At 49.6% G+C, this 27,700-nt stretch overlaps 1 protein-coding gene across 13 annotated transcripts in view; it reads right to left on the bottom strand.

The window, feature by feature from the left end:
- Apba2 (amyloid beta precursor protein binding family A member 2) overlaps positions 1 to 27,700 on the bottom strand; it is a 233,099-nt gene that overhangs the window by 159,823 nt on the left and 45,576 nt on the right. For 11 of the 13 annotated variants that reach the window (XM_039092566.2, XM_063275521.1, XM_063275507.1 and 8 more), the window contains exon 2: positions 23,685 to 23,799. The gene's annotated coding sequence lies outside the window, so the exon portion shown is untranslated. Of the gene's footprint in view, positions 1 to 23,684; positions 23,803 to 24,399; positions 24,449 to 27,700 lie in introns of those variants that run through there. The other 2 variants (XM_063275541.1, NM_031780.2) reach the window with 2 other exon arrangements.

The following is a 27,700-nucleotide window of genomic DNA, read 5'->3' as shown; positions in this document are numbered from 1 at the left end:
GCGGGTTCAGGAGATGGGTGAGAAGACGGATGAATGTCCTGTGCTGCTTGCTCACAGCTGTGTGATGGGATACATGTGAGTGCTGTTTACTGTCCACCTGGTCACATGGGAACACATGTGTGTGTGTGTATGTGTACATGTGTATGTGTCTGTGTGTGTGCATGTGTATGAGTCTCTCTGTGTGTTAAGTTTATAGCTAAAACGTGTTCTCATTTTAAAAAGCCTTTACAGAGGCATCCAGGACTCACTGGACAAATTCCAAACTCAGATATTATTCCATAAAGAATAATACCTTCCAAAGCCTGGCCCTTGCTGCCTACATTTACTGCTGTTGCTAGCTACACCCTCTGTGCCGTCATGCGTAACACCCTCATGCTTGGGACACCACCCTGCCTGCCTTCCTTTCTGCATCTGCGTCCTCTGAGTGCCCACGATGCTGTAAAACAAGAAACACGACCACATGAACTGGGACCTCCCTGTCATCCAAACAGAAATGCCCCGGGCAGGGAGAGCTCTGCCCCGTCTCTCTGCCACCCCAGCACTGGGCACAGCACCTGCACATGTAAGCAAACTGCACCAATCCCTCACAGATGAAGACATCCAAGCTGGTGGCAAAACTTGCACCTGAGACCCACATCCTCAGACCAGAGCTGCTCACACCATGTGTGTCACACTATGACACACACCAGGGTTCCTAGTCCTGTGTTCATGCAGCTTTCGAGTCTGCAGAGGAGATGGGTGCAGCCCTTTGCAGACCGTGCAGCTCCCGTGTGGGCTCAAACCACGAGAGGGATACAGATAGCCCTGCACACCACCAGAGCCTTGCTCTCCAGACTCCCATGGTGGGAACCTGCCCAGAACCCTCCGAGACCACCCCACCCCACCGCCGCCCCAGATGCCTGAGCAGCATGTGGAGAACTCTTTCTAATTCAAATTCCTCATATGCGTATGAAAATGGAAACGGCTTTTTTTTTTAAAAAATTATTTGACTTCATTGTTATCTACAGTTCAATCAATGACTATAAAACCAGCTTTTCAGACCCTCTTAATTACCCAGAAGAATTCCCACAAAAGATGCATGTCCCTGAATAGAACAGGCGGGCAGCTACAATCAGGTTTCTTTAATAGACCTGATGTTCCTCTTGGGGTAATTTAAACAAGCCATGACGGCTCAACCATTAGCGTTAATTATAAAGGCCTCAGACAGCTGCACGGTGGGAACCTGGAGCAGGACTCCAGTCCCGGCTCTTCAGCAAATCCACCTGTGAGAGCTCAGTCTGACCTTTAGCGTGCTCCAGGGCAGGCTTCCTGTCACTTACTGAATGGTGGGCATGGTGGAGAAAGCTGCCCTCGTGGATCTCTGAAGACCCCACAGGCACATCATGGGTAAATGCATTCAGGAGCAACAGGACTCTAGGACCGACACGGAATACAGAACATCACATTACTGCTAATGAACCAACGAACTTCTGTGGGGATGAAAGGAATCCAGAGTGTGGAGAAGGCCAACAGAGTCAGCTTCTGCTCGGCGCAGTAGAGCAAGCCTGCACCCTGGGGTGTGCATTTTAGGATTCAGCCAAGCTTGGGCGAAATGTGCAAGAAAAAAATGTCTCTTTGCTAAAGGTGTCTTTTTTATTATGATTACATTTTATTTATTGCATGGAGTAGGCCCTGGGCATGCCATAGCATGTGCTTGGATCAGAGGACAGCCACAGAAGTCTGAAATGTCATTCACTCCTTCCACCGTGAGGGTCCTGGTGATTAAACTCGGGTTGTCAGGATTGGTGGCAAGCACGTTTCCCCACAGAGTCATCCCCCTGGTCCACAAACATATCATTTTTGTTATCATTATCCACTGAACAATGCAGCATGACAGCTGTTTCCACAGCACTCACATTGTGTCCGAGACTCCAGGTCACCTAGCGATGATATGATCAGAGTACTTTGTCTACACATATGAAGACGTCACAATGAAAAGCATTCTTTCTTTTCCAATTAATGTACACTAATACTTTTTGAGAGGATCTCACTCGGTAGCCCTAGCTGGCCTGGAACTCAATATGTACACTAGGCTGGCCTTGAACTTACAGAGGTGTCTCCTGCATCTGCCTCCTGAATCCTTGGATTAAAACTATATCCCACAGGGCCAGGCCTAGTGGTGTTCACCTTTAATCCCAACAGTTGGAAGGCAGAGATGGGCAGATCTCTGTAATTCTGAGGCCAGCCTGGTCTACAGTGCAAGTTCCAGGACAGCCAGGGCCACGCCCTACTCCTTATAAAAATTTTTTGATAAATAAATCAAAAGCATGTGGAGGAATGTGTTTAAGTTATACACACCCCACCATTTTATACACAAGGAACCTTAGTATCTGGATTCTGGCAGCCCTCCTGAAACCAAGCCCTAAGGACATCAAGGGCAACTGAATCATCAGATAGACCCAAGGACGGATGACCCACTGGTACTGAGGTGGAACAGGTACCCTCTTTCCTTTGGTGGACACGAAATCTACCATTCGTGTCTACATGTGTGTGACCCTAGTAAGAGGAAGAGCCCTCTCATGAATCACTGCAGCCAAACCTCCAAGTCTCCAGACGTTCTGGGGGGTCCCAAGGCACCCTGATGGTGCTACATGGGTTGTGCCATGATTTCCATACACGTGCTTTAGCATAAGTGTCCACATACATACACTCCAACAAGTAAATACATTAAAAAAATCCATATGCAGAAGCTGTCCACGTTCACAGATTACCCCAGACTTCTCTTCAAGGCTCCAGACGGTATGGAACACACGTGGGGGCATTTGTGATGGGGAATTACCCGACTGCAGGACTGGTGTGACCATGAGAAGGTAGCAGAGTGCAGAGTTCAAGGAGGCCCTGGCTGCCAAGTGCAACCTGTCCTTTGCCCAGGCTGGCAGTGAGCACCTCTTTCAACTCTGTGCCAGGCCCTGAGAACAGACCTGGAGCTCAGTGAGGCCAATGTTGAGCTCGGAGCTCCCTAGCTTCCACTCTGGAGCGGATGAAGGGCGTTACTAACATGTAAGCTGTGCAGTTGACGGAGAAGATGCTCCCACTGGTGGAGGAGGTGGCAAAAGCAGGAGCAGAAAGATCAGTACCAACTGAGCTGGCCTGCAGAAGCCATCCAGGAAAGAGAAATTAAATCCAGCACCTGAAGGGGCTAAATTAACCAAGAAAGTTGTGGAAGGGCAAAGATTTTGGAAATAACGTCAGAAAGAAAATAAATTAAGGCTAGACCTCTGGCTTTTCCTCTAAGCAAAAGGGTTGCTAGAAAGTTCTATACCTAGGAGTCATATGATCTGGTCGAAAAACTAAAAGGATAACCCAGATGACCTTAGGGTGCAGCCTTGAAGGTATGGGTTGGGGTAGGAATTATAACCCTGCCAGGAGTTCAAGGGGAGTTGACAGTGTCATACTCCACAGTGACACCAACGGTCAACAAGCACTGGATTCTGGAATAGCCGAGCAGTAGGACCTGGGAGATGGACGGGCGTCAAGACTGACTCACAGAGAACGTAGCACAGGCACTGGAAGCAGGAAGCAGGTAGGAGCAGGAGGAGGACGGTCGGCGATGGGATGGCAGCTGCTGTGTTGGAATGACCGTTGGACCCACCAGTTTGGAGTCCTGGACTGGAGCCGAGCGAAGATAAGCTATGAATGTTGGGGTTCTTTCACATTTGGAAGATACATGGTTTAACACTTATGTTCCTTATTTATTAGAGCCACAGCATAAGTCAGACCAGCAAAGACGGTTTTCTCCTGCTACAGTGTGGGTTCCTGGGATCAAACCATGCTTGTTAGTTTGTTAGCAGCAAGAACCTTCACCCACTGAGTCATGCCGTGGGCCCAGTGCTAATTCACACTACAAGGCTGTATGCATGGACTGAGGAGAAAGGAGGCCCATGTATGGGTTCCAGGGACCCTCGAGGACTTGGAGTCCTAGAAGAGACTCAGTGAACTCAGTCCTGTGAGGTGAAGGAAAATTCCAGGCTTCTGGCAACCTGGGAGCACGAGAGACTAGATTCCTGGGGATGATGATCCAAATGGTCCTAGAGCGTGAATGGAAAGAGGATTCGGGGTTGGCCACTGGACCAGAGAAACAGCGACTGGGTGGCTACGCTGGAAACAGTTCCTGTGTCAACGGCACCTGCAGAAGTGCTGCAAGATGAGCTGTGAGTCTGCCTGGAGTGGGTATATGTGTGTGAGAGAGAGGGAGGGAGGGACAGGACAGCCAGGAGACACAGACCCTCCAGAAGCCACAGCTAAACAAAGATGAAATATGGGACAGGGGAAGGAGGAGGAGGAGGTGGGAGCCAGGGACTTTTTCTCTCCAAGATGTCTTGGAGAGGAAAAGCAGCTGCTGGGATGTGCTGTGTGGGGAATGAGCCAAGACTTCAGAATGTAGTGCTCAGGGAAGAGCAGCAATGAGTGACATCTGGGGCTAAGGTACAGAGGGGCTGCCTCTGCAGGGGAGAGTTGGTATTAAGCCCCAGGAGGAGAGAAAATGGGACTACAAGGGAAGACAAGTAATGACAAGTAATGACAAGAGGCCTCTTTCTACCAAAACTCTTAGGTCCCCACCAAGGGAAATGGTGAGAGGGAATCGAGTATGACTCACTGTGCTTCCCTCCCTGACATAAACACAGGCAGAGGGCACAGACTGTGATGCTCTACACACAGAAGGGTGAGCCTATGGGTTTTTTTTTTAAGATTTATTGTTATATGTGTGTATGCATGTGTGTGCCTATGTGAGTCTATACCACATGTGTACGTGTGTACTGATGTCTCTGAGGCCACAATAGGGCCCCCTGGAGGCCACAGTTGTGAGCCTCCAGATATGGATGCTGGGAACTGAATCTGGGTACTCTGGAAGGGCAGCAAGTGCCCTTAACTTCTGCACCATCTCGCTAGCCCCATGCGAGCCTGTTTTTATCACCAGCTTGGAGCTGGCAATGTTCACACTGCCTCTTTCATGATCAGCTTCTCTAGCCGCACAGAGGGATTGGAGGCTTCTCTTCTCAGAAGTGCTGAGAGGATATCTAACTGCTGAAGTTCTCAGGAGACAGAAATGCAAGTGGCGGGCACACAGTAACACAGCTTTTACAGCGCGTGTGTGAAGTAGAGTATATACTCACTGTAACAGAATAACAGCCCACTCGTGATCAACAGTCAGTGTGACAGTACAACACCGTGAATGACTGACTGCAGGACAACCCCACCAAGCACCCGACTGATCAACAGTCATCATGGGAACACACCTCACCTGGGGGATCAACAACTTCAGCTTAATGGTTTTATTGGCAGCCTGGAGTCATATTTGTGGAGGGTCGAGGTGTGTCTTATTTTTCAAACTCACTGGCAGGTGACCAGATCCTTCCCCATTATTCTATTTTTCATACCTGAATAATATTCCACTTTCCAGGACCTTTGTCTGTTCCTGTCTATGTTGATATTGTGGACACACACGGGTGATCAAAGGCCTGACTGTTAAGTGGAGCCAAGCCTTCAAAGAGTCAGGCACCTATGCATGACCATGTGGATTTGCATATATGAAGAGGAAAGCCCAGAAGTGCCTATATATCCTGGTAGAAACAAATACACTCAGCATATAAACTGCTTTTTGTCTATCTGTTCATTTGTTCATTCATTCATGTTTGTGGCACTGAGGATTGACTCACTCATACACGCTAGGCTAGCGATCTACTACCTAACTTTATCCGAAGCCACCTTTTCCCTTCTTATTTTGAGGTGAAGAAACTAGGGCACCTTAACAAAGGGCTGATTCTGGGGATAAAGAAGGAATACAACATAAGCCTGAAACATCTTGTCTCTGAAAGTAAGAAAGGACCAAGGGCTGGAGAGATGGATCAGTGGTTAAGAGCACTGGCTGCTCCTCCACAGGATCCAGGTTCAATCCCAAGTATCCGTGGACAGCTCACAACTATCTGCAACTCCAGTTTGGAGGGTTCCATTACCCTCTTCTGACTCCTTGAATACCACGAAGGCTTATGATAAGTACACACACACACACACACACACACACACACACACACACACACACCCCACGGCAAAATATCCATACACATAAAATAAATAGTTTTTTTTAAGTGCTTAAAACACGAGAAGGCAGTGGTTTGTCAAAGTGGCTCAGAAGGCGTCTGAAATTTTCAGTATTATCAAACAATTCTTGCAGCAAAATCAAGCCTGTGGCACAATGCCCCCTTGGCACCTACAGGGCTCATCTGGGCCCCGTTGTACACATCGGTCATGGGAAACACAAGTCCTACAGGTAGTATGTCGTGCTAACTGTACCGACCTCCGCGCGCCATCCTGTGTGGTTTCATTCGCTCCAGCTGATTCACAATCCCCAAGGCGATGGAGGTGCGGAGTTGTCACTGAGGAGACAGTGAGTGACAGGAGCAAAGTCTGTGCATGTGCAGCACAGAGCAACTTCCCCAAGTGCCGTCAGTCACAGGCGGACGAACTCATAGACGTGGCACCCACGGTTCCAGAGGGTTGTGATACAAAATCAACAGCAAAACCACAGATCCATTCTGATACTCATGAGTGTCGGAATGAATTAATACCTAGATATCAAGCTCCCATACAGTCACCTGAAATGACTCACACACACAGTCTCCCTCCGACCCCCATCCCTTAGACAGCTTCCTTCAGCAGAGTCCTTAGGTAAGAAAGTGGGTAGTTTGACATTGATCAAGGTAACCCGTGATATTAGGATAATACTCCCCTTCTGTGGGTTTCCTCTTCCTAACTCAGAAACCATCTAACCAGGAGACGAGGCACAAGGGAAATCCAAACTAGGGTGCAACCTACAAAGTTCCAGCCCCTAACTGCCCGAGGAGTCAGAAACAAAGCAATTCTAAAACCTGCTACAGACCTGCATGGGCTCCTCGGTTGTGGTGAATGGCCTACTGCGGAACCAGGGTTGTGGGTGGGGTTTTCCTGTATTATCTTGTTGTCATTGCAAACTCTCCACACATCTAAACGTATTTGACAATGGGACATTTATCGACAGTGACAATCACCAGAGGAACAGGAGGACCAGCTAGCAGGAGCCAAGCCTGAGACCTTATCCTTGAGTGCTGGAGGAAATACCTGGGAGAACCTCCCTACCGTTTTGGTCCACCTGCCCCACAGCAGAACACAGGCAGGATGAATACCTGACTCAACCAGGTTGGGCTTGGAACGCACACCCCATTCAACCACGGAGGATAGCAGACACACTGCTCAATCCTGGGTTGGGGTCTAGCTGGCTCCACAGAGCTGCCCCAAACTCCATCAATATTTCTCAGAGTTTAGCACTTCAGAAGGTAAGCTTGCATCTCCCATGAGGTGTGAGAGATCACAACTGTGACTAGGGGATGGGTAGAGTAACTGGTGCTTATGGGAAGCAGCGACTACTCGTGAACAGAGGCAAGACCTGAGCAGTGAGTGGCAGAGCCATTGGTAGGAGAAGCCACTGCTCAGCCCGGATGCTACACTGAGGTTTAGCCTATGGCTGCTGGAGCAAATTCCCAGAATAACATCTGTGTGTTATCCCACAGTTCTGCAGCTGAGAAATTCAGATGGGTCCTGGGCACTGGATAGGACCTCCCATGCTCACATATCTGAAGCATAATCCTAATGCAGCCCTGCTAAGAGGCAGGACCCTAAGATGCTCAGAACTCTGTCTCTCCTGCTGCCTCCCTGCCCTTCCTTCTCCCACCAGTGTGGTGGTACAAGAAATCCACCCCCCAGATACCAGCAACTTCACAGCGAGACTTCAGGACTGTGAGAAATACATTTCTTTAGAAGGTATCCGGCTCCTGGCATTCCAATAGCACACAGCTAAGAGAAAAAGAAAAAATTCAAACTATCAACTGGGCTGGTTCCTGCCGGAGGACTCTGTCTCCAATGTCTGGTTTGCACATTCTCATCCTTCCAATCTCTGTCTTGTTATCACATAACTTCTCCCCTAATCTGACTCTGCCTGGGTCCCTTCAAAGGGCATCATCACTGTTAAAGTCTGGCTCTGGTATTTCCCAACAAAGACCCGATGTTTAAGGTTAAAGTCTCTATTTGGTACCTATTAGAAAATCATACGTCATGGCAGTCACGTCCTAGAAGGGGACTGTGGTGCCCAGCCCTTTTTTCTTCCTTTCTCCTTCACCTCATATTCCTTCCAGATGTCCAGTCTTACTGCAGACCCAAAGCCATGGGCCAAGAGCGTGAACTAAAACTCAAAAAAAAAAGTGAGCCAAAGTCGACTGCCTCAGGTGTTCTGTTATAGTAACACAAAGTTAACTAATACATTTATGATAACATGTGCCCCTCCAGATCATGGAGGACAACTCTCACTCAAGACCCTTACCGTCACATCAGTAGTCTTTGGGACCACATAAAGGAACAGACTCATACATTCCCAAGATCAGAATATCAGCATCTTTAGGGCCTGTTTTCCTGCTTTCCTCAGCATCTCAGTAGTATGTGGTCATCAACTGGCATTCTTGGGGAATTAACTCCAGGCTCCCTGATGATAGCAGAATCTGTGGGTGCTCAAGTCTCTGTGCAAACCAGCATAGCAATTCCCCAGAAGCTCTGTGCACCCCCACCCCCATGACTTACTATAGCTAATGCAGGATCAGCACAATAAAGAACGTCCTAGAGAACAGGAAGAGGCTGAGCCAGGCACCACTGTCCCCAAACATCTCTCCACAACTGACGACGACGGAAGGCAATCAGTCGCACTCTCAAATGGCATCTGCACAACCAAACCCAGACCTGAATTTAAAAGATGAAGGAAGGAAAGCAAACCACGTGCGGAATGTGTAGCTACGACCACACAAAACCTAACCGCTGTGGAATATACATCTATACCCACAGGAAAGCAAGGCATGCATGGGACATGGACCTGCACCCCTCACAAAAGCAAACCACATGAGGAACGTGTACTGGTGCCCACACAGGGCGTCTCTAGACAGCGACAAGTCAGCCATCCGTTATCTCCTACTCATCATGCCGAACATTGGCACAGCCAGCCAGACCCTCCTCAGGGGATACCCCTCAAGTTCTTGCAATCCCCACTCCTCTCACTATCTGCTCAGACACTGTGACACAAACTCACCCTTCGAGAGCTTGGCCGACCTTGGTCCTCATGGAGACTCACATACCATTAATCAATGAGTACAGATGTTTCCCTGAGATTTTTAAGTGCTAAAGAACGTCCTTTCACACTTTCTGATAATGGAAAATATTCACACCAAAGCCCCAAATTCTCAATGCTAACAAAGCAATCCCAATCCCACCACCCGCGGCCTTCACCTCAGGGCCTCGGGAGACTATAAGACTCTGGGTGGTTTAACTGGGAACGATCATCCGATCGATCACCATCTACCGAGGCTTCCATTTTCATTCCAAACAGCTGTCAACTGGAAGCCTTTTGCCACTGCCTTGTGCTTAGGCCTTGCTCCTCTTTGGCACGGCCATCCCACAGGGGTCACATTCCGTCTGACTCTACCAGGGATCCTCACAGCCACACATCAAACACGTTATGCAATGTGACTGACCCCACAGCAGACCTGCCTCGAGAGGTCCCTCAGAGGTTGCACACTCAGAAATGGTCACTGCAGGGAGAGCTTGAGCCCCTCCCCTCTCCCCTGGAGTAGCCTGAACAAAGCATCCCCAGACCATGGGACCTGGAGAAAACAGGACGGGCTTTTCCTATCTATGGAGCCTTCCCCACCTCCACCCCTGCCCCATATCTTCTGACACCTGTCTGGGCAACAGGTTGTGTCTCTGTTAACATAGCCTGGGCTCCAATGACCACCAGTCCATCATCAAGTACATAATGAATTGGACCCCAGGATGGTCCAAATGATATTTTATACATTGTGAGCCTCCTTCCTCCTTAACAAGCCAGTAAGCTGCGCATTTCTGTTACACCCACTTCACAGCATAGAGAGAGGACTACTGAAGCTCAGAGTGGCCACCAGCGCTGTGAGGACTGGACAGGGCTGGTCTTCTATGGGCCTTCAATCTCCTGCTGTTCTCCCAGGGTCCCACCATCCTAGAAGCCTCCAGCTCCAGCTTCACCAGGGCCTCTATGCTTTCCACAAACTTGTCTGCAGGTGCAGGGCACAGCGCCTTCTCAACAAGGCCAAGGGCTCTGCATCCTTGCTCCATTCCACAACGAAGGGAGCACAGGGAGGTGTCAGAGCCTGTCAGTCAAGCACCCAGCCCAGGCCTGGTGTCCTGTAATTGGCTCTGCCACAGGTGCAGATCTGACGCTGCCCGCTGTGTGGAAGCATCGCTGTCATCCTGCCAGGTTGGCCCTACATCCCAGAGAGCTGCTCTGGCAGGTCATGGGCCCCTGGTCTCAGGACTGAGTGCCACCAGCTTGGACCAGCCACATGCCCCTAGAACAAGGGAATGTGGGAGATGGTTGGAAAGAGAAGGACACGTGGTAAAATCAGCATAAGAAGCACAAAATTATCATCGCCAGTCTTTCTATGCAGGGCTTCCTAAACCTCCCCCACCCCACACTCTCTACAGCTACTGAGGCCACAGTCTGGGATCAGGAAGCGCCAAACTGGCTGCACTGGCTGTTTTCAGTTGGCCTGGGACTGTCAGTCATTGGTCTAAAAAACAAGCCAATGAGCAAGCTAGGAAACCAAGCCACGCCTCCAGAAAGGAACGGAAATACAGGTCCCCTCTTGCCCCTCTGGGTAGAACAGACTAGGACCTTGCCTCATCGGATCAACAGGAAGCATTCTCATAGCAGGAATTACAGATACTCAGGGAATATGAAGTAAAGCAGTACAAAATACACTAAACAGAAAGAAACAAAAGACTTCCTGTCTTCTCTTAGACAACTAGCTGTCTATAACTAGAAAAACTTCACTAGCCCCTATCCTGACTTCCTGTATTCTCCATAGAGGTGAGCTATCCCTGGATGGGTCTAGCCAGGAATCTGTCCTGTGGTGAGAGAAGGGGCAGCCAATGAACTCCAGCCGCACACCCCAGGTTGGCCTCCAAGTTCTAGCCCTCCTGCTGGATTTACCTGACAGCCCAGAACCTCAGTCCTGGTTGACTTTAATTTCTATGGCCATGACAAAACATCTAATGCTGGCTAACTTGAAAAGAATGGAGCTTTCTTTATTTGCCTCAGTGCTCTAGAGACTGGGAAGAACAAGAGGGTGATGTTGGCATCTGGTGAGGGCCTGCTTGCTGTCTTGTAACATGGCGGAAGGGTACTATGTGGGAAGATGGTGTGTAGGGTTGGGTCTCTCTTCCTCTTCATACAAATGCAAAATGGGCACCAGCCCTGATGATCTCATCTAATAATGGTCACTCTCTCTCAAAGCTATCCGCATGAGACTTTGTGGATAACATTCCCATTTAAGCGATAGCCACCTTCCTGACCTGTGATCCCCATTGGTCCCCATAGCTCAGCCTTCTCTGATGGCCTCTGTCTATGCTCACAGTGGCCCACCAGCAGGTCCTGCTTAGCCTATCAGGCTGTCCTATCCTGTAACCCGTGGCCTGGATGTCCCTAGAACTCTGCCTCCCAGGACAACTGCCTCCCTTTCTGGACCCCAAGCTACTGGCTTAGCTCCCCATCCACACCTGACTGGACTAGTTCATGTCACCATCTGGGCAGGGCTGGGCAGCAGCAGGGAGAGGTAGGGTAGAAAGGGCTAGGGACAAATGCACCAGGTGGTAGGAGCCTGGGGCCAGGCCACTACCAGGCTCCTGACCTCTTTAGAGACATCTGTGCTCCAGGGACGGTCAGCAACACACGACAATTTAAAGAAACATGTCACTGCAAAAATAAGTCTCATCTTGTCCTGGTTCACCCTGTGGGCAAGAGGAAAATGCCTCCTTGTTTCCTTTGTAATAATGGCCACAAAGCGATGTGCATAAAACCTTGCTGTATCCTACAGGACTAACAATAGGACCCTCACTTCCCAAACAGACTTGGGCCAAGTAACAGAGCAGGTGGCATGTGTCCTCTGGATCCCTGGAATGGGTTCCTGACCATTTGTGCCCAACACCTCAGAAAAGAGGAGAAACAGGAAGAGAGGGGGCAGGCAACAGGGAGGCTGACTCCAGAGCAGAGCATGTGTGGAGGTGTTTCTGGAGGGCTGGTGCAGGAGGAGAGTGGCCATCTTGGTCTCTTCCCTAGGAACAGAATGTGGTTAAGCTGACAATACAGGCTCCATTCAGTCAGAGGGGAGCAGTAGCTTCTAACAAAACAAACAGATGCCTCGTTCGTATGCACACAGTAGATGTGTTCCCCTGCAACGGGCTAGTTCCTGACTCTGCTGTTGAGAATTATGAATGGATAACCCAGGCTATGCAAATGTCTCTGCCCCCCAAGGGCACACGGAGATAAACGGTGGGGTCAGGTGGCGGTTCTATTTTTGATCCTTTAAGCCCTCCCCCCATAATGACTTTAATAGTAGGCATGCCAACTTTCCAGAAAGACTAGAATTGTCCTTAGAAAATGGACACAAGTAGAGATGCCCATGTTAATCAAACTAAGGCAGACTCAGAATGACTAGGTATGTATGTTTTCACAGGGGCAGGATTATTTGCTTTAAGAGTATCTTGGTGCATCTGAAATATGTATTTCTGTTGCTACCACCAAATACCATAGTCTTGGATCCCTTATGAAGAAGAAGAAAAAAAAAGATTTAGTTCACAGTTTACAATTGGTCTAAAAACCAGTCAGTCCATTGATCTAGCCTTTGCAGAAATTGTGTAAGGGGGAAGAAGGTTCACATGGCAAGAAAGGAAGCTAGGACGTTGGAATAAGAAGCAGTCCTTGCATGACACTCAGGTCTTGAAAGAGCTGACTAGGAAGTGCAGGTGCCTGCCGAGGCCAGAAGAGGGCGCTGGGTTCCTTGGTTCTGAGTCACCTAAATGGGTGCTGGGAACTGAACTCATGTCTCCTGCAACACTCAATGTAAGGACTCACTAAATTCTTTATTCCCTGATACAATCTGAAGAGAAATAACCCCACCGTTCACAAGAACCCACCGCTTAGACATTTTCCTACTCCTAATTCAACCACACCAGGGCCCAATCCCTGAAGGAGGCTAAGCCACTGTGTCACTGTCACAAAACTCAGTGAAAGGAGCAGCATGAGAAGGGGCGGAGGCACAAAGATCCCCAACAAGGCAGGTTTCACAGCTGCTAAGAAAGAAGGGTCACTGAGCCCCACAGCGCCATCTTCTCCTGCCTTCCCACAGGGCGAGCTTTCCCACATGCCCCAAATTCAAAAACCCTAAGTGTGAGGCTGTCCCCACATTCAGATACCGAAGGGACTCCCTCTGCCTTGCTAAAAACCATTCATTAGATTACATCCCTAAAGCCAGCCACTGAGGTCTGTTCTCTCATTTGGCCACTCCCTCCTCCTGAGGCTGACTACCAAGGTCCAGCTATCAAAGTATTGAAGTCCAGAAGTCAAAAGCCCCCTTTGGCTCACCTAACTAACATGCCCAATCAAAATTAACCCTCACCCTAACACAGGGTTTCCCATTTTACCTTTATAAACTACCATTTGCCTAAGGGCCACATCTGGTTCCTCGCTATATGGAGACAGTCCTTTGGTCCCACCCCCTGGCAAATACTCCTCCTCCCTCTCTCTCCTTTTTGCTTCCCCTTCTCCCTCATCCTCTATCTCCTGTCTTTGTCTCTTACTCCCTGTCCTCTGTTCCCTCTGGGGTAAATAAATCTCCTTTGTGCTGAGAGCTCTCAGGGGTCCTGAGCTGACTTGGTTCCCTTCAGGTACTGCCCTATGGATTCAGAGGCTGGCCAGTTTGGAAAAGCTCCAAGGGAAGCTGACCCATCTGCAGGCAGCTGCATCCCTGGAGCCTACTGCAAGTATAGACAACTGTGGGCAAGTGTGAATGCAGTCCCAGGGACCATCACACACACACACACACACACACACACACACACACACACACACACAAACACACACACACACACACAGTGCCTTTTTCCCTGGGACATGGACTTGACGGTCCCTTGAAGTTCAGTTACTCAGAGTCAGCCTCCATCCGAAAACACCAATTGGGGAATTCCAGAAGCAAACACTGTAGAGACTGTGAATGAACCGTAGTAACGCAAGGCTGTTTGTTCATTACTGTTGGTCTCCTACTGTGCCTAATGTGTACCTCACGCCAGCGATGTGCAGGTAGCACGGTCGGTGGCTTCAGGCACCTGCAGACTACCCTGGGTGCTAAGGATGAGCAAGGGCTGGCTGCTAACACAGAAGGGAGGCTGTACCCCATGGCTGCCTCCTACAGCTAGCTATGTTGAGACCTAGAAGCCAGGCAGGGAAGGGCCAGCTGCCGCAGACCTGTCCCAGAAGCCCCTTTGCCAGCACGCAGACTCTCCCACAGAGACTTCCTCTATGTGAGCATCTGTGCATTTGAACATAACTTCCCAAAATACATACTTCCAACGATGCGAATAGGACTGCAAATACGTAGAGCTACGGGCGACGCTGTTATTTTAAACTGCTGTTAACTCCAACAGAAATAAAACTTTTCGCATCCCTAAGCCAGATGCAGATGACGCCCCGGCTAGCCCACAGGCAGTCTGCTGAACTGAAAGGACCTTCCAGACCCACTGAGGAGTGGCTCCTGAGCCTAGAGACTCCAGCGGTGACTCTGGAGGTGACGTTTTGTGCTACCTCCACTAAGTGAGGCTGCCTCTCCAGGCACATGCTGAGGGAGAGAAGGCCATACCAGAAGGGCTGGTGACTAAAGCTTTCAATGGTGACAAAATGAGGTCCTAGACACAGGGGACAGGAATGCCAGGTCACCCTATCACCATATCAGCAATGAGGAGCAGGTTATAGCTCTCCATAACCTCCCATTCGTGGGCCTCCTTGAGGATCTAGGAGTTACAGAATGGACAGCTCAGGCAGTTCTCCCAGGAGGCCATGTGGTGAGACACAGTGGTCAGTGTGGCCTACGATGATAACCTGGCCAACAAAGGCAACAAGCACCAAGACTTTGCATCCCCAATTCCCTGGCCCAGAGACTAGCAAGGAGGTAGGTGGCCCAGGGAGGGTACAGGGGCTTTGCGTTGCCTCCTGAGTCAGACTTCTGCAGGGAACTGACAAGTGCCAAGTCCCCAGTGTCTCATGGGCCCCTCTTAAACCTGTAGAACAGAGAGGTAGCACCCTGCCACACGCTGCAAGGCTAAAGAGCCTCTGTCCAGGGAGAAACCATTTCTTTGGAACAAAGAGCCAGACAAGAGACTTCTGAGGGATCTGGGGTGGACACAGCAAGCATAAGCACCAGGCTCAGTATGTTTTCAGCAGGATCATCCCCAGGGTACATCTCCCTCAAGAGAAGCAAGAATTAAACACCTGCTGGATACTAAAAGTATCAACATGGCCATCAGGAGCCTGACTGCCTTTTCTACAGATAACCACCCCCTCAGCCTCATCTACAGGCAAGGTGAGATGACCAGGTGCAGGTCTGATAACAAGAAACGAGGCAGTTAAGGAGGGGAGGGGCATACACAGAGACACAGCCCTCCCCCACCACTGCTTTCCAGGGCAGGGCAGGCTCTTGCTAGTCAGGAGACGGGATCTCTGCAATCACCCACCCTATCACTGGACACCATTTCCCTTGGCTGGAAGCAGATAAGACTCTCACTGCATAGCAGAAAGCTCTGAAACCCATCTGACTTCCCTGATCAGGGGCATGTGTGCCTCCAGGACACGTGCAGAGACACTGTGGGGTGGGGATGCTCCTCAATGCTCCGTGAATATCCACCATAGAGGATAATAAATGCGAAACAATAGAAGGTGCAGAGCGGCCTCAGACAATGACCCCCTGGGGAAGCAGTAGCAGGAGACACTAATGCTTCCCCAATAAAGCTCTCAGTCTAGCATCCACTAGCACAAAGCTCTACATAGGCAAGGTATTCACAGTGACTGACCCTGTCCTGGCCAGGGTCAGAGCTCCGCCTAGTCTCTGCCGCCTGCTGAGTAGGGTACAGGGTTCCACAGGAGCATGAGGCTGAAGCCCAGAGGTCCCTGCATTGGAGCTGCTGCAGCACTGGCCGGACCACAGGCAGAGGCATGGCCCATGTAGGCGTAAGAGCCGGTTTCACCCTCTGGTTCCCTACGCTCAGGGATGGCAGCTGTGCTTCTCAGCCATGGTGGGTGGCAGAGCCACACTTCCTCGGTGTGATCTGGACTTTAGGAAAATGTCCTTCCTCTTCTCTTTGTGGAATTAAGAAAAATAATTAAGAGAAGAGCAGATGGCAACCACTTCAAATCTGTTCGTGAGAACCAAATCAACAAGATGTGGGAATGGGGGAAGAGGTTGCTTTTCTGGATGAGTGGGCATCCCACGCTATAATCCCCAAAGCGAGGCACCAGGACTGTGGATAGGGAGGACGGAAGCGTTGTGCAGTGAGAGGGTCAGAGCCCCAAACCCAGAAGCAATCACAGAAAAGCCACCTCCTCCTATGGCAGCCAGGCTACCCAGAATGCTACAGCGGAGAGGGAGGGCTGGCTTCAGCACCACTACAGGTGCCTTTGCTAAGGACAGACAGATCAACGCGCCCAGTGAGAAGCCAGCTCTCACAGCCCTGCATCTGAAATGGTGACTGTAGGCAACTCTTCTCCTCCCTGAGAACGTCTGAGAACCTCTCACCCACAGGCTGTCTTAGCATCTGGGAGAGCGTACTTGGTAGGGAAAGGAGGGTTATTCAGATCATAAGTTTAGAAGCCTAAAGTCCACGACTGGGGGCTCTATCTTTCAGCCTCAGATAAACACGCCATTGGCAGCATCAGAACAAGGCAAACACCTACATGCAGATGAGCCAAGGGCATCACGTTGCTTTACAACAGCCACCGTCACAAGAACTATATAAGGTGCCATGAAAATGACATTAATACCTTCTATGTCCCAACTATGTGACAGCCTCCTGGTGGACGCTGCCTCTTAAGTTCCACCATCCCTCACGGAAGCAACCAGCATTGGCTCAGGACACACCCAGGACCGAGTTCTCAGCACAAAGGAGATTCTGTTTGCCGTAGAGTGACAGAGGGCAGGGAGTAAGAGGCAAAGACAGGAGATAGAGGATGAGTGAGAAGGGGAACAGAAGAAGGGAGATGAGGAAGGGGTATCTGTCCAGGGTGGGGACAAAGGACTTCCTCTGGATAGAGAGGAGACAGAGGTGGCCAATAGGCAAATGACAGCTTATAAAGGCAAAAGGTGAACCCCTGTGTTAGGATGAGGGGTTTAATTTTAATTGTAAATGTAAATTAGGTGAGCCAAAGGGGGTTTTTGGTTGCTGGACTTCAACACTTTGATAGCTGACCTTGGTAGTCAGCCTCCAGAGGAGGAAGTAGCCAATTAAGGGAATGGACCTTGGTGACTAGCTTTAGGAATGTAATCTAGTGGTTTTTAGCAAGGCAGAGAGAATGGGGAGTACGGCAAGGCCTGCCAGAGCAATGCATGCCATGTTCAGAGTGGCTAGAGTCCGCTCACAAACACCAGATTTGGGGACCAGTCATCCAGCACACGAATCCTAAAGAGAAACTATGGTGTAACCACTGAGCAATCAGACTCACCAAAGCCACCAACTGCAAGAGAAACCCTCCCATTAGCAGAGCACGTGTCTGGGACCTGTCGGTTAGCACTCAGGGAACTTTCATTCAGAGTTCGTCAAACTCTCATATAAATGTTCAGATAAGAGCCGACCCACAGGGGAAGCTCTGTGCCCTGGAATTCACTCATTCAGGAAAAGGTGATGAGACAGAAAACAGAGTCAAGTAACGAACACAACCCCAGAAAATTGTCAAGAACGTTAAAGAAGGGACCCAACATGTAAAGAGGCATAAGTCACCCCATCTTTAGAGGGGAACCAGCCAGCCAATCTGAAAATCAATGAACTTTCTTGGACCTATCTGTGAATGTAGGCTGCAAATGCCTCCCTCCCCCAGGATCTGAAGGGACAGGTGAACTCAGAGTCCCCTGTTCACCTGGAGCAGAGGGTGTCCATGACAGAGAGCAAGTCTTGGGGACCGAACTTTACCCCCCAGACCCTCACTAGGTTCTCCCTGAGAGGAGCCAAGTAGAGAGTGGGAAATATTCCTCCTTTCAGAGCTGGAAGGGTGGGGAATGGGAACCCTTAGTCTTCCTGTCTCACCTTAAACAGGTGCTTCCCACGATGGATTGACTTACGACTTTTCTACTTTCCAGTGACAAAACAGACCCTGCTTCTCACTACTTCTAGAATAGTTTTTCCCTGAATCTCATGACCTTCAACACTTGGTGATGAAACTGTTTTTATGTGAGATGGTTTTCCAGCCATCAGGTAATCTCTACTCAGAGTTCATAAAGTTTGGGTCTATTACGTTCATTTCAGACAGCATGCTCTCTGATCACAGCAGTGCCATCAGGGCTGACCCACAGTAAACAGAGAAGGGTCTTCACAAGAAGAAACGTGTGAAGGTGACTATCGAGGGGCACGGTCCACTGGAAGCCTGGGATGAAATCAGAGGACACAGAAAGCTTCCCTCCCCTACCTTACACCACCACCGGGCTGCAGCACCACAGTCACAAAGAACCACAGCTGGTGATTTCTGACAGGAACCATCTAGCATGTCTAGCATAGCCAGAAACTCACAGCAACAGAAATCTATCTGGAGGTCTCCAGAGATAGCGAGGGGCAGTAAGGAGGGAGAAGCTGCTGCTTACGGGCAATAAGTGTCTCCTTCCTGGCGTAACCAGAGAGAAACGAAGGTCACACAGCACCAAGGACAGGATGGGTGCTGTAAACCATGAATGGTTGGTCTGAGGAATGGATAAAAAAACAAAAAGGTCAGTACAGGTCTGATTAGAGCTTGGCTCTGGAATACCCGCAGATCCCATGCTGACCTCTCTGCACTAGGAGGGCACAGTGCAAGCTTCAGGAGCTGGGGCCTACGTGGAGGAAGCAGGTCATTGGAGGCACACCCTTAAAGGTTATGTTGGGTCCCGTGGCCTCTCTCTCTCTCTCTCTGTCTTTCCCTCCCTCCTCCCACCCTCCTCAGCTGCCATCACCTGAGAGCTCTCTGCCATGATGCTCCACCTCCCCATAGGCTCATAGACAAGGGAGCCAGCTAATCATGGACTGTAACCTCTGACAGCATGAGCCAAGATAAATCTTTACTCATTTTAAGTACTTCCCTCTGGTTTTCTGGCAGAGCAACATAAAGCTAAGACAGTATATATTACAGGACATTCTGGTGGTTGTCAACTGGACACACCTGGAAAGGGGGACTTTCAGTTTAGGAATTGTCTCCATCAGATAAGCCTGTAGATACGTCTGTAGAGACTTTTCTTGATTAATAAGTGACATAGAAGGCCCGGCCCACTGTGGGCGGTACCATTCTTAGGCAGGTGGGCCTGGCCTATATAAGAAAGGTGGCTGAACTTGACCCTGGGAGGGCAGGTAGTAAGCAGTCCATGGCAGATCTCCACGGTCTCTGATTCAGTTCATTCCTCTAGATTCCTACCCTGACTTCCTTCCACGATAGATGAAAACCCCTAAGCTGAAATAAACCCTCTCCTCCCCAGGTTGCATCTACCCTAAAAGTTAATGAACTCCTGTCACTTGAGACTATGTGAATACTACCTCACACCACCCCACTAACTGAAACAAGCCTGGTCCAGAGAGGATTGCCTGATATCACACACATAGAACTGTTAAGAAGCTGATATCATGGGACTTGAGAGTGGAATGATGGTCATAGGCGGGAGGTACATTGATCAGAAGCATCCTGTGACACAGTAGGGTGAGGTCAGTGATGTACCATGTGCTTCAGAAAGCCTCAAGAAGGCCTGCCAGAAGGGTCAGAAGGGTAAGAGGCTTGCCACCAAGCCTGACAACCTTGAAGTACAGTTCAAACCCTGTACTCTGACACTGCCCACCCCCCGACACACACACACACACACACACACACACTACAAACTATGTAAAAGAAAAATGCCACAAAACCATAAATGTTTGAAGAAATTGATGTATCACATTACATTATGTATAACTTATCAAAATATCACCCAGCCATCATAAATACATACAAGTTCTACCTTTCTGTATCAATGTTAAGAAATAAATTTAAGGGGCTGGGATAAGGCTCCATAAGTAAAGATCCTGAGTTCGGGTCCCAGCACTCACATAAAATCCAGACTGTGGCAATGGGCACCTGTAATCTCGGCCCTAGGAAGCAGAAGCAGGAAGTTCCTGAGGATCTGCCTGGCCAGCCAGGCTAACGGAATCAGCGAGTGAGTGTGTTCAGGGAGAGATTCAAAAGACAAGGTGGAGGGCAATTATGGAGGACACCCAATATCAACCTCTGGACTAAATGGGTGCACATGCCACATGCACACATATGCAACACACACACACACACACACACACACACACACTATGCGTATGTCCCATTGGAAAACACTGCTCAAAGTTCTAATGACCATCTGAGCTGTTAGAAAGACTTGTTCAGTCTGGAAAACCCAGGAACAGGGCAGACTGAAAGGTAATCAACAATGGTTGCCTACACCTTATGCCTGGGCAGTGTTTGTTGGAATCTCGTGATTCTGACTGCCCTGACTGGCACTAGAGAGTTAACTACAGAAATGCATTAGTTAGATGGTATAGCTCCAAGACAGAGAGGCTATGCACATTGAAGTCCTCTTTGCCACAATAGGAACTGAAGAAATATCAGTGTAGGACTGGAATATGCCCCAACAGTAGAAAAGCAACCTAATGCATAGAGGCCCTGGATTTCACACACACACACACACACACACACACACACACACACACACACACACACACACAGAGTGCAAAGACTTTTTTCAGAAATGTAGGTGTAAATACATAAGCCAATGCTAGAGTGATAGATGTTTTGTGATCCAGCTTTGCTACTGTAACAAAAATGCTTGAGATGACCAACTTACAAAGAGGGAAGGTTTGTTGAGAAAGAAAAGGAAGGGCTTGGGTACCACTGTCCCTTCTACAGCAGATCTCCAGTGACCTCGGGAACACCCACTATGCTCTGTCTCTTAAAGGTTCCACACCTTAATAATGGAATCACCCCAGGGATCAAGGGTCTAATGTGCTGAAATTCATGGGACACTTCAGATCCAAATGACAACTATCACCTAGTCACTGCAAGCTGCACTCTCATGTGACTGGCAGTGCACCCTGCAAACACACGGATCGCATACTGTACCCCTCCAGGCTTATGTGTGGCCACTGTTGACCAGGAATATCATTATGCAGTGCAGGGGAAATGGTGAACAGACAGGAGCAGGCTAGCCTGGGACAGGCAGGTCAGGACACTCCCTGGAAGGTAGCTGTAGTCTTGGAACTGAGCTGGCTCAGTAGGAATGGGGTCTAGGTTGGGGATGGAGACGGGAATGGGGAAAAAGCCAGGAAAGCACTATTGTAGGATGGGAACCGAGCAGAAACTGTGTTGGAAGATACAGGTAGAATGCAAGTTAGGCTATAAGTGCGGGGAAAGGCTGTGTGGCAAGAGAGCAGAGCCATGTGCTGCTATATCCTGAGCCTGGAACTCCCAGCAGGAAAAGGACAAGTGGGATATTACCCAAATGACAGCCAAGCTCTCACCTCTGCACGAAGGACTGGACCCCATAGAGAACACAAGAATGGGCCCTGGGCTTAATGAAGCAGGTGAGCAGATTCTGTGCCATCCCCCAAATAATGCTGAGGTCCTAACTCTCAAAACCTAAGCTGTGACATTATTTATAGATAACATCTGTGCTGATGATCAAAGTCAATTAAGGTCATTAGGCTGCATCTTAATTTAGTATGACTTATGTGATGTTTAACATTGTCAACTTGGCAGGATCTAGAATCATTTATGTGCACACATGCATACACACACACACACACACACACACACACACACACACACCCCTTTATGCACTTTGTAAAGGATTATGTACCTTAGATTAATTGAGGTAGAAGGAGCCATCCAAACTATGGGTGGCACCATTCCTTGGACTGGGGTCCTAGACAGCATAAAAAAAGAGAAAGCTCATTGATCTATGCCATTCGCCCCCCTCTACTTTCTGACAGCAGTGCAAACAGCTGCTTCAAGCTTCTGCCTCCATGGGGAACTGCACCCTCCAAGTATGGGCCAAAATAAGTTCCTTCCCTAGAGGTATTTTATCACAGCCACAGGAATAGAAACCAATGTGATTGATCGTACGAAGGGGAAGTGTGTCCTATTAGACAGAGCTCGGGGTGGGGAGGTCTCCTGTGATACAGCGTTTTATGGTTTTTGGTGTTTCATGCAGCAGTGTTTTTCTTAGTTTGTTTGAGGGGTGGGTTTGTTGTTCGTGGTTGTGGATTGTCTCAAACAAAGAACTAAACAAGACACAGTGGTGAAAGCACGGCTTATTAAAATGAACCATGGACTCACATTAAAGATAGAAGTGCAAGGCTGGAGAGATGGCTCAGTGGTTAAATGCACTGCCTACTCTTCCAGAGGACCTGGGTTCAATTCCCAGAACCCTCATAGCTGCTCGCAACTGTCTGTGACCCAGTTTCAGGGGATCTGACACTCATACAGGTGTACAGGCAGGCAAAACACCAATGCACATGAAGTAAAATATTTTTTTAAAAAAGTGTAGGTAGGGTTGGGGATTTAGCTCAGTGGTTGAGTGCTTGCCTAGCCCTGGGTTCAATCCCCAGCTCCAAAAAAAGAAAAAAAAGTGTAAGTAAACCCACAGGTAGAGAGTAGGCTCAACCGAACACATGGTTTTATCACAGAAGGGAAAACACTCTCTGAGATGCAGACCCTTGAGATGGTCCTGGGTGACTGATTTTTCTGTTCACTGGAATCTGCCCCATCCCTGGGAAGATACAAGACAGTCCAGAGGGTGGCCTTTCTTGATTTTGGCCTGAGTTAACCTTAGGACTCAGAGAATGCACTGTGGCGGATGGGGGGTACCCTGAGAGCAGACACAGGAACAGTAGTTCCCATGGGTGGGACATGAATGGAAGGCCTCCTGGTCATTTGTCCTTCGCATGCTGCTGGTTCTCGTCTGTGTCTTTTGCCCTCTGTAAATGCAGGCTCTGCATCTGTGGGTCCAACCAACCACATATCAGAACTGTTTTGTTTTGTTTTTATCAGAAGGTCTTAGAAACACAAAATGTTTCTTGCCTACAAAGCCCTCCAGACATGTAATCTGCCCACAGTACGGCATTGGGCCTCCTGTGTTGTGGTCTTAGGCTTACAACGGCCCAGTTCATACTGAGCACTGGCAGGTGTGATTCTTGCTATCCCCTAAACAATAAACCAAGTATTCACAGAGTGGTTGTAACATATGAAGTATAGAAGTCACCAAAGGAGGATGTGTGCGTGCCCTATGCAAACACTGAGCATTACACATAACGGACTGGAGCACCCTCGGATCCAGGAACCCACAGAGGTCCTTGGAACCAACCCACATGGGCACCAAAAGACAACCATAAATGAGAACGTTCCAACAAAGCACGAACGCACCAGAGTCTTGTTAGAGAAAGGTGAGGATGTTACCTAGCATGCTAATGAGGGCTTGTCCCAATTGTACATCAGGAAAAGCTGAAGATGGGAAGTGTATCCTACTCACCGGCAGTCTCCACACACAGGATGGCTCTCCCTGCTCCTGTCTGCAGGAAAGTCTACTGCGACGGGGCGGGGGTGTCACCTGGCTGAGCTTCAGCAGTGCCTCAGTCTCCAGAGAACTGTGACAGAAAGATAACAAACACAGTGTCAGCAGCCTGGAAATGCAATCCACTAATTCACAGACAAGGACAGAGTCAGAACCCCAATGTTCCCCCAAACAGACAATATCTGGGAATACAGCTGATGAGTTTCCTGACATCTTCAAGGAAGCTCTTCATAGTCACATATGAAGGTCAGCACAGACCACTAACCAGAGTACAGTTTGGAGCCACAGTAAGTGTATAGGGAATAGGCTTTTCAAACCCTTTTGCAGGAAGATCCTAAAATCGGTTAAAATACACTTCCATCCATCCGCCCACCCACCTCCACATCCCCTCCCTCATACATCAAGGCTCTGTTCCCAGTTTGTTTTTCCCAAAGTAGCAAAACACTACACAAGCTCTGGGTGATTCAAGTTACTTCTCTCAAAACAGTGCTTGCGACAGGTGGATGGGATGCCTCTGCGATGAACAGGGACTCTACAAAGAAACAGTGACCATGCTCAGTGCTTGGAGAGATGCACTGGAGGGGATCGGGGGGAGGGCAAGAGACACAAAGTCCACCCTACAGCGAGCCGCTTGCTTCTTCTTCAGCCCTGAGCAACAAAGACAGATAGATACCTTGGTTCCCATCTTAGCTCTGCTCCAGGGAGGGGCAGAGTAGCCTGCGCATGCGTCTGAGCCTCAAAGGATGCTGGGACCTAGAAAGTGAGTTGTGCACCACCTTCTACACGTACCCTTGGTTCCTCCCCTAGTGCTCCGTCTGTGAAAGGAGTGCTGCCTGGGAACTAATGTTTCACTGAGCTTTAAGGCAGACCACTGCTGGGTTCGCGCCTACAGATTCATCAGACATGTTTTCTGTCCTCCTCGTAGAGCCGGGACACCCAGCTGGAGTCTCTGCAATGTCTGGGATCCACTCTGATCCCAGAAGAGGGAGGAAACACGGGCCTAACCAGACCTGTGCCTGACCTATCACAACAAGTAAGAGAAGCCTGCTTTTGCTCAGGGACTCTCATGGTGTGGATAGAGATACAGCAAACCATGACGAGACACTGGCTCTGAACCACAGCATGCAAGGTGACGGTGACCCAGGCACCGTGTATAGCCACAGCCTTGTGCTATCCTGCCCCATGTCTCCTCACCAGTGCTTCACATCTTCACCCCCACCCCCACCACCCCCACCACCCCCGCAACCCCCGCCACTCCCACCAGCCCCACCACCCCGGCCACCATCTTTAGTATTCCCTTGTTTATTCCTCTGGAATCCCGCCCCGCCAGAACACTTTTATTCATTCTTTAAAGCCAACTAGGGATTCCTCCCTAAACTCTGGTGATGACATTGCTCTGCACCTGGCCTAGTTGTATTTCACATTTCACCTGTCCCCCACAGGACTCATTGTTCTCCCTGGGACCTGCCTGGCCTCACCAGGGTCCAACCTTTAAAAGGCAGAGAAAATAGTTCCGCACCAGCAGACCTCAACAGCAGTCTCCAAGAAGAGAGAATGAAGGGAAGGAGATGAAATAAACAGACAAAAAGAGCTGGGGGGGGGGGGTGTTCCACGACTAAACTGTGTGTCGTGCAAGCATGAAGGCAGGAGCTCAGGCCACAGAACCCACATAAATGCCAGCTGGGAGCATTAGCCCACCATAATTCCAGCATCTGAAGAACAGAGTATCCCAAAGCCAGATGGCTAGCAGTACCATCAGCCATATCTGGTAGCTCTGGGTTTGACTGAGACCTGCCTCAAGGAATTAGAAGAAAGACCCATTGAGGATGATTCCCAACATCAACCTGGAGCCTGCCTGCACATGCATACATACCCATGTGCATGCATGCCCCACCACCACACACACAAACACACACACACACACACAGAGAGAGAGAGAGAGAGAGAGAGAGAGAGAGAGAGAGAGAGAGAGAAGCATTCTAAGGGTACAAAGAATGTGTGTCAAAGGGTACCCACATGGTGGGACACTGTAAAGCCAGGTCTCCAGGCTCTTGTCTCACTGACACAGAGGGCCATGGGAGGTTTCAGGCTATAGGAGGAAGCTATTGTGTCCACAAGGCACATGATGATCTGGAAGAAACAGGGTCAGTGGGGGTGCCTCAGAACAGAACGCAAGGGTCTCTCTTAGGGTGGAACTTGTAGAATCAAGATTGGCTGACACTCACTAAGCGGCTCCTTCCACCCAGGAGATGCTGATAAAATCATTCAGGACTTTAAAAAAAAAAAAAAAAAAAAACAGGATACAAAGAAAAAGTCTCCATGACCTTGGCTGCCTCCTCTGGATCCTGGCCATGCATTCTGAGCATCCAGGAGCTGCCTGTCCATCTCCCAAACACAGACACGGATCGCTGTCACACTGCACACCTGTGTGTGCCACCTGCAATGTGTTCCTGGGGCTAAAATTAGATCCACGAGCTTCCTCCAAGGAAGGTCCCACGGGAGAATGGAGGCTGCCTGGGAACCAGGACAGCTTCGAAAGCCCCAAGATTCTTGCCCTCCTTCCCACAACAATGATGGGCAGGCCACCTAGGGCAGGCTTCCTGGAGCAGGGCTTAGGTACTTGGCTTTCGTCTATGTACCACTGCCCAGCAGATGACCCTCCTGCCTGGGTACCTTGGCATCCTGCCCTTCTCTCTCAGGCTGGCCACACTCCAGGCCCACCCAGGAAGGACGTTTGCCAGGAAGTGCAGGCCACTCTAGCCTCTTATAACCCCCACAGCTGTATAAAGCAGCCAACGAGCTCAGTTCCCAGAGCCAGTTGCTCCCCCTCCCCCATGTCTGACCCACAGAGCACTGGAAAGAGAAAGGCTCGCCCATCCCAGGCTCCACCGCTCTGCCACTCGACACTACCCACCAGGGCTCACTTCACTGCTGAGCAGGTGGAAAGAGCCAAGCCAAGCCAGTCAGGGGTGAGGTGCCCACTGGGGAAGGCTCTGATAGAATAGCACCCAGCTTCCATCCCCAGGCCAAGCATCCAGGGACTCCAGGTCAGGGCTGCTGCATCTTTCGTTTGAGTTAGTACTCGCAATGACTAACATCACATGCTACACCTAACTACCAGCCCTGTCCCTGACCCCATGTACACCACACAGGTCAGCAGGTGCACTGGCAATAGCCAAGTACAGTTCCTATGGTATCCCCAGCCAGCTCCTTCCCAGAAGCCTTGGGGAGCCCCTGCTCCACCTAGTACTGAGGACTCTATTGGAGTAAGAGAGCGTGGCACGTAAGTCAGCTGACACAAACAGGACTGCATGGACAAGGGCACAGGGTGCAGGCTCATAGGACAATGAGATGACCTAGCTTTTAAGTAGCCAAACAGCAGCCAGCAAGAGCATCCTCCACACACCTACCCCTTGGGCATCCCCACTCCAAGTGAATCTTTTGGAATCCCTCATAGGTTTTCCTCTGAAACCCAACCTGAGGCGCCTGACGAATGAACTGATGGCACTCTGGTCTCCACCACAGTACTGACATCTGGTTGACATCCAGAGTCCTTAGTTACTCAGATTGAAGCGTCAGCAACACCCTGGACCCAAGCTCTTCCATCATCCCAACATAGTCCATGTAGGCTCCACCTTTGAACTCCACAAACAGCCCAGCATTGATCCTTATCTCATCAGGTATGATCTGGCTTCTTTATTCTTCTTTGAAGAGACAATCTGAGCTACCCCAGGGCCTTTGCACAAGCCATTCTCTCAGATGTGCACACCCTTCCTCCATTCTCTCCACCATGCTTCTCAGCACGTGCCAGCTTCCTGACCACACTATTTAATCTACCATATGCCCCCAGTCTTCCCTTCCCCTCCCAGCTTAGTGCTTCCCCTTGATACCAGCCCCAACCTACACCCATCTTATACTGACTGTAGCCATGTCTGTGTCTCCTCACTGGAAAGTGGGAGAACTGCTCTCAAGTC

This window comes from Rattus norvegicus, chromosome 1, assembly GCF_036323735.1.
Source record: "Rattus norvegicus strain BN/NHsdMcwi chromosome 1, GRCr8, whole genome shotgun sequence".
Taxonomy (NCBI): Eukaryota; Metazoa; Chordata; class Mammalia; order Rodentia; family Muridae; genus Rattus; species Rattus norvegicus.
This window is presented reverse-complemented; position numbering and strand designations above follow the sequence as displayed.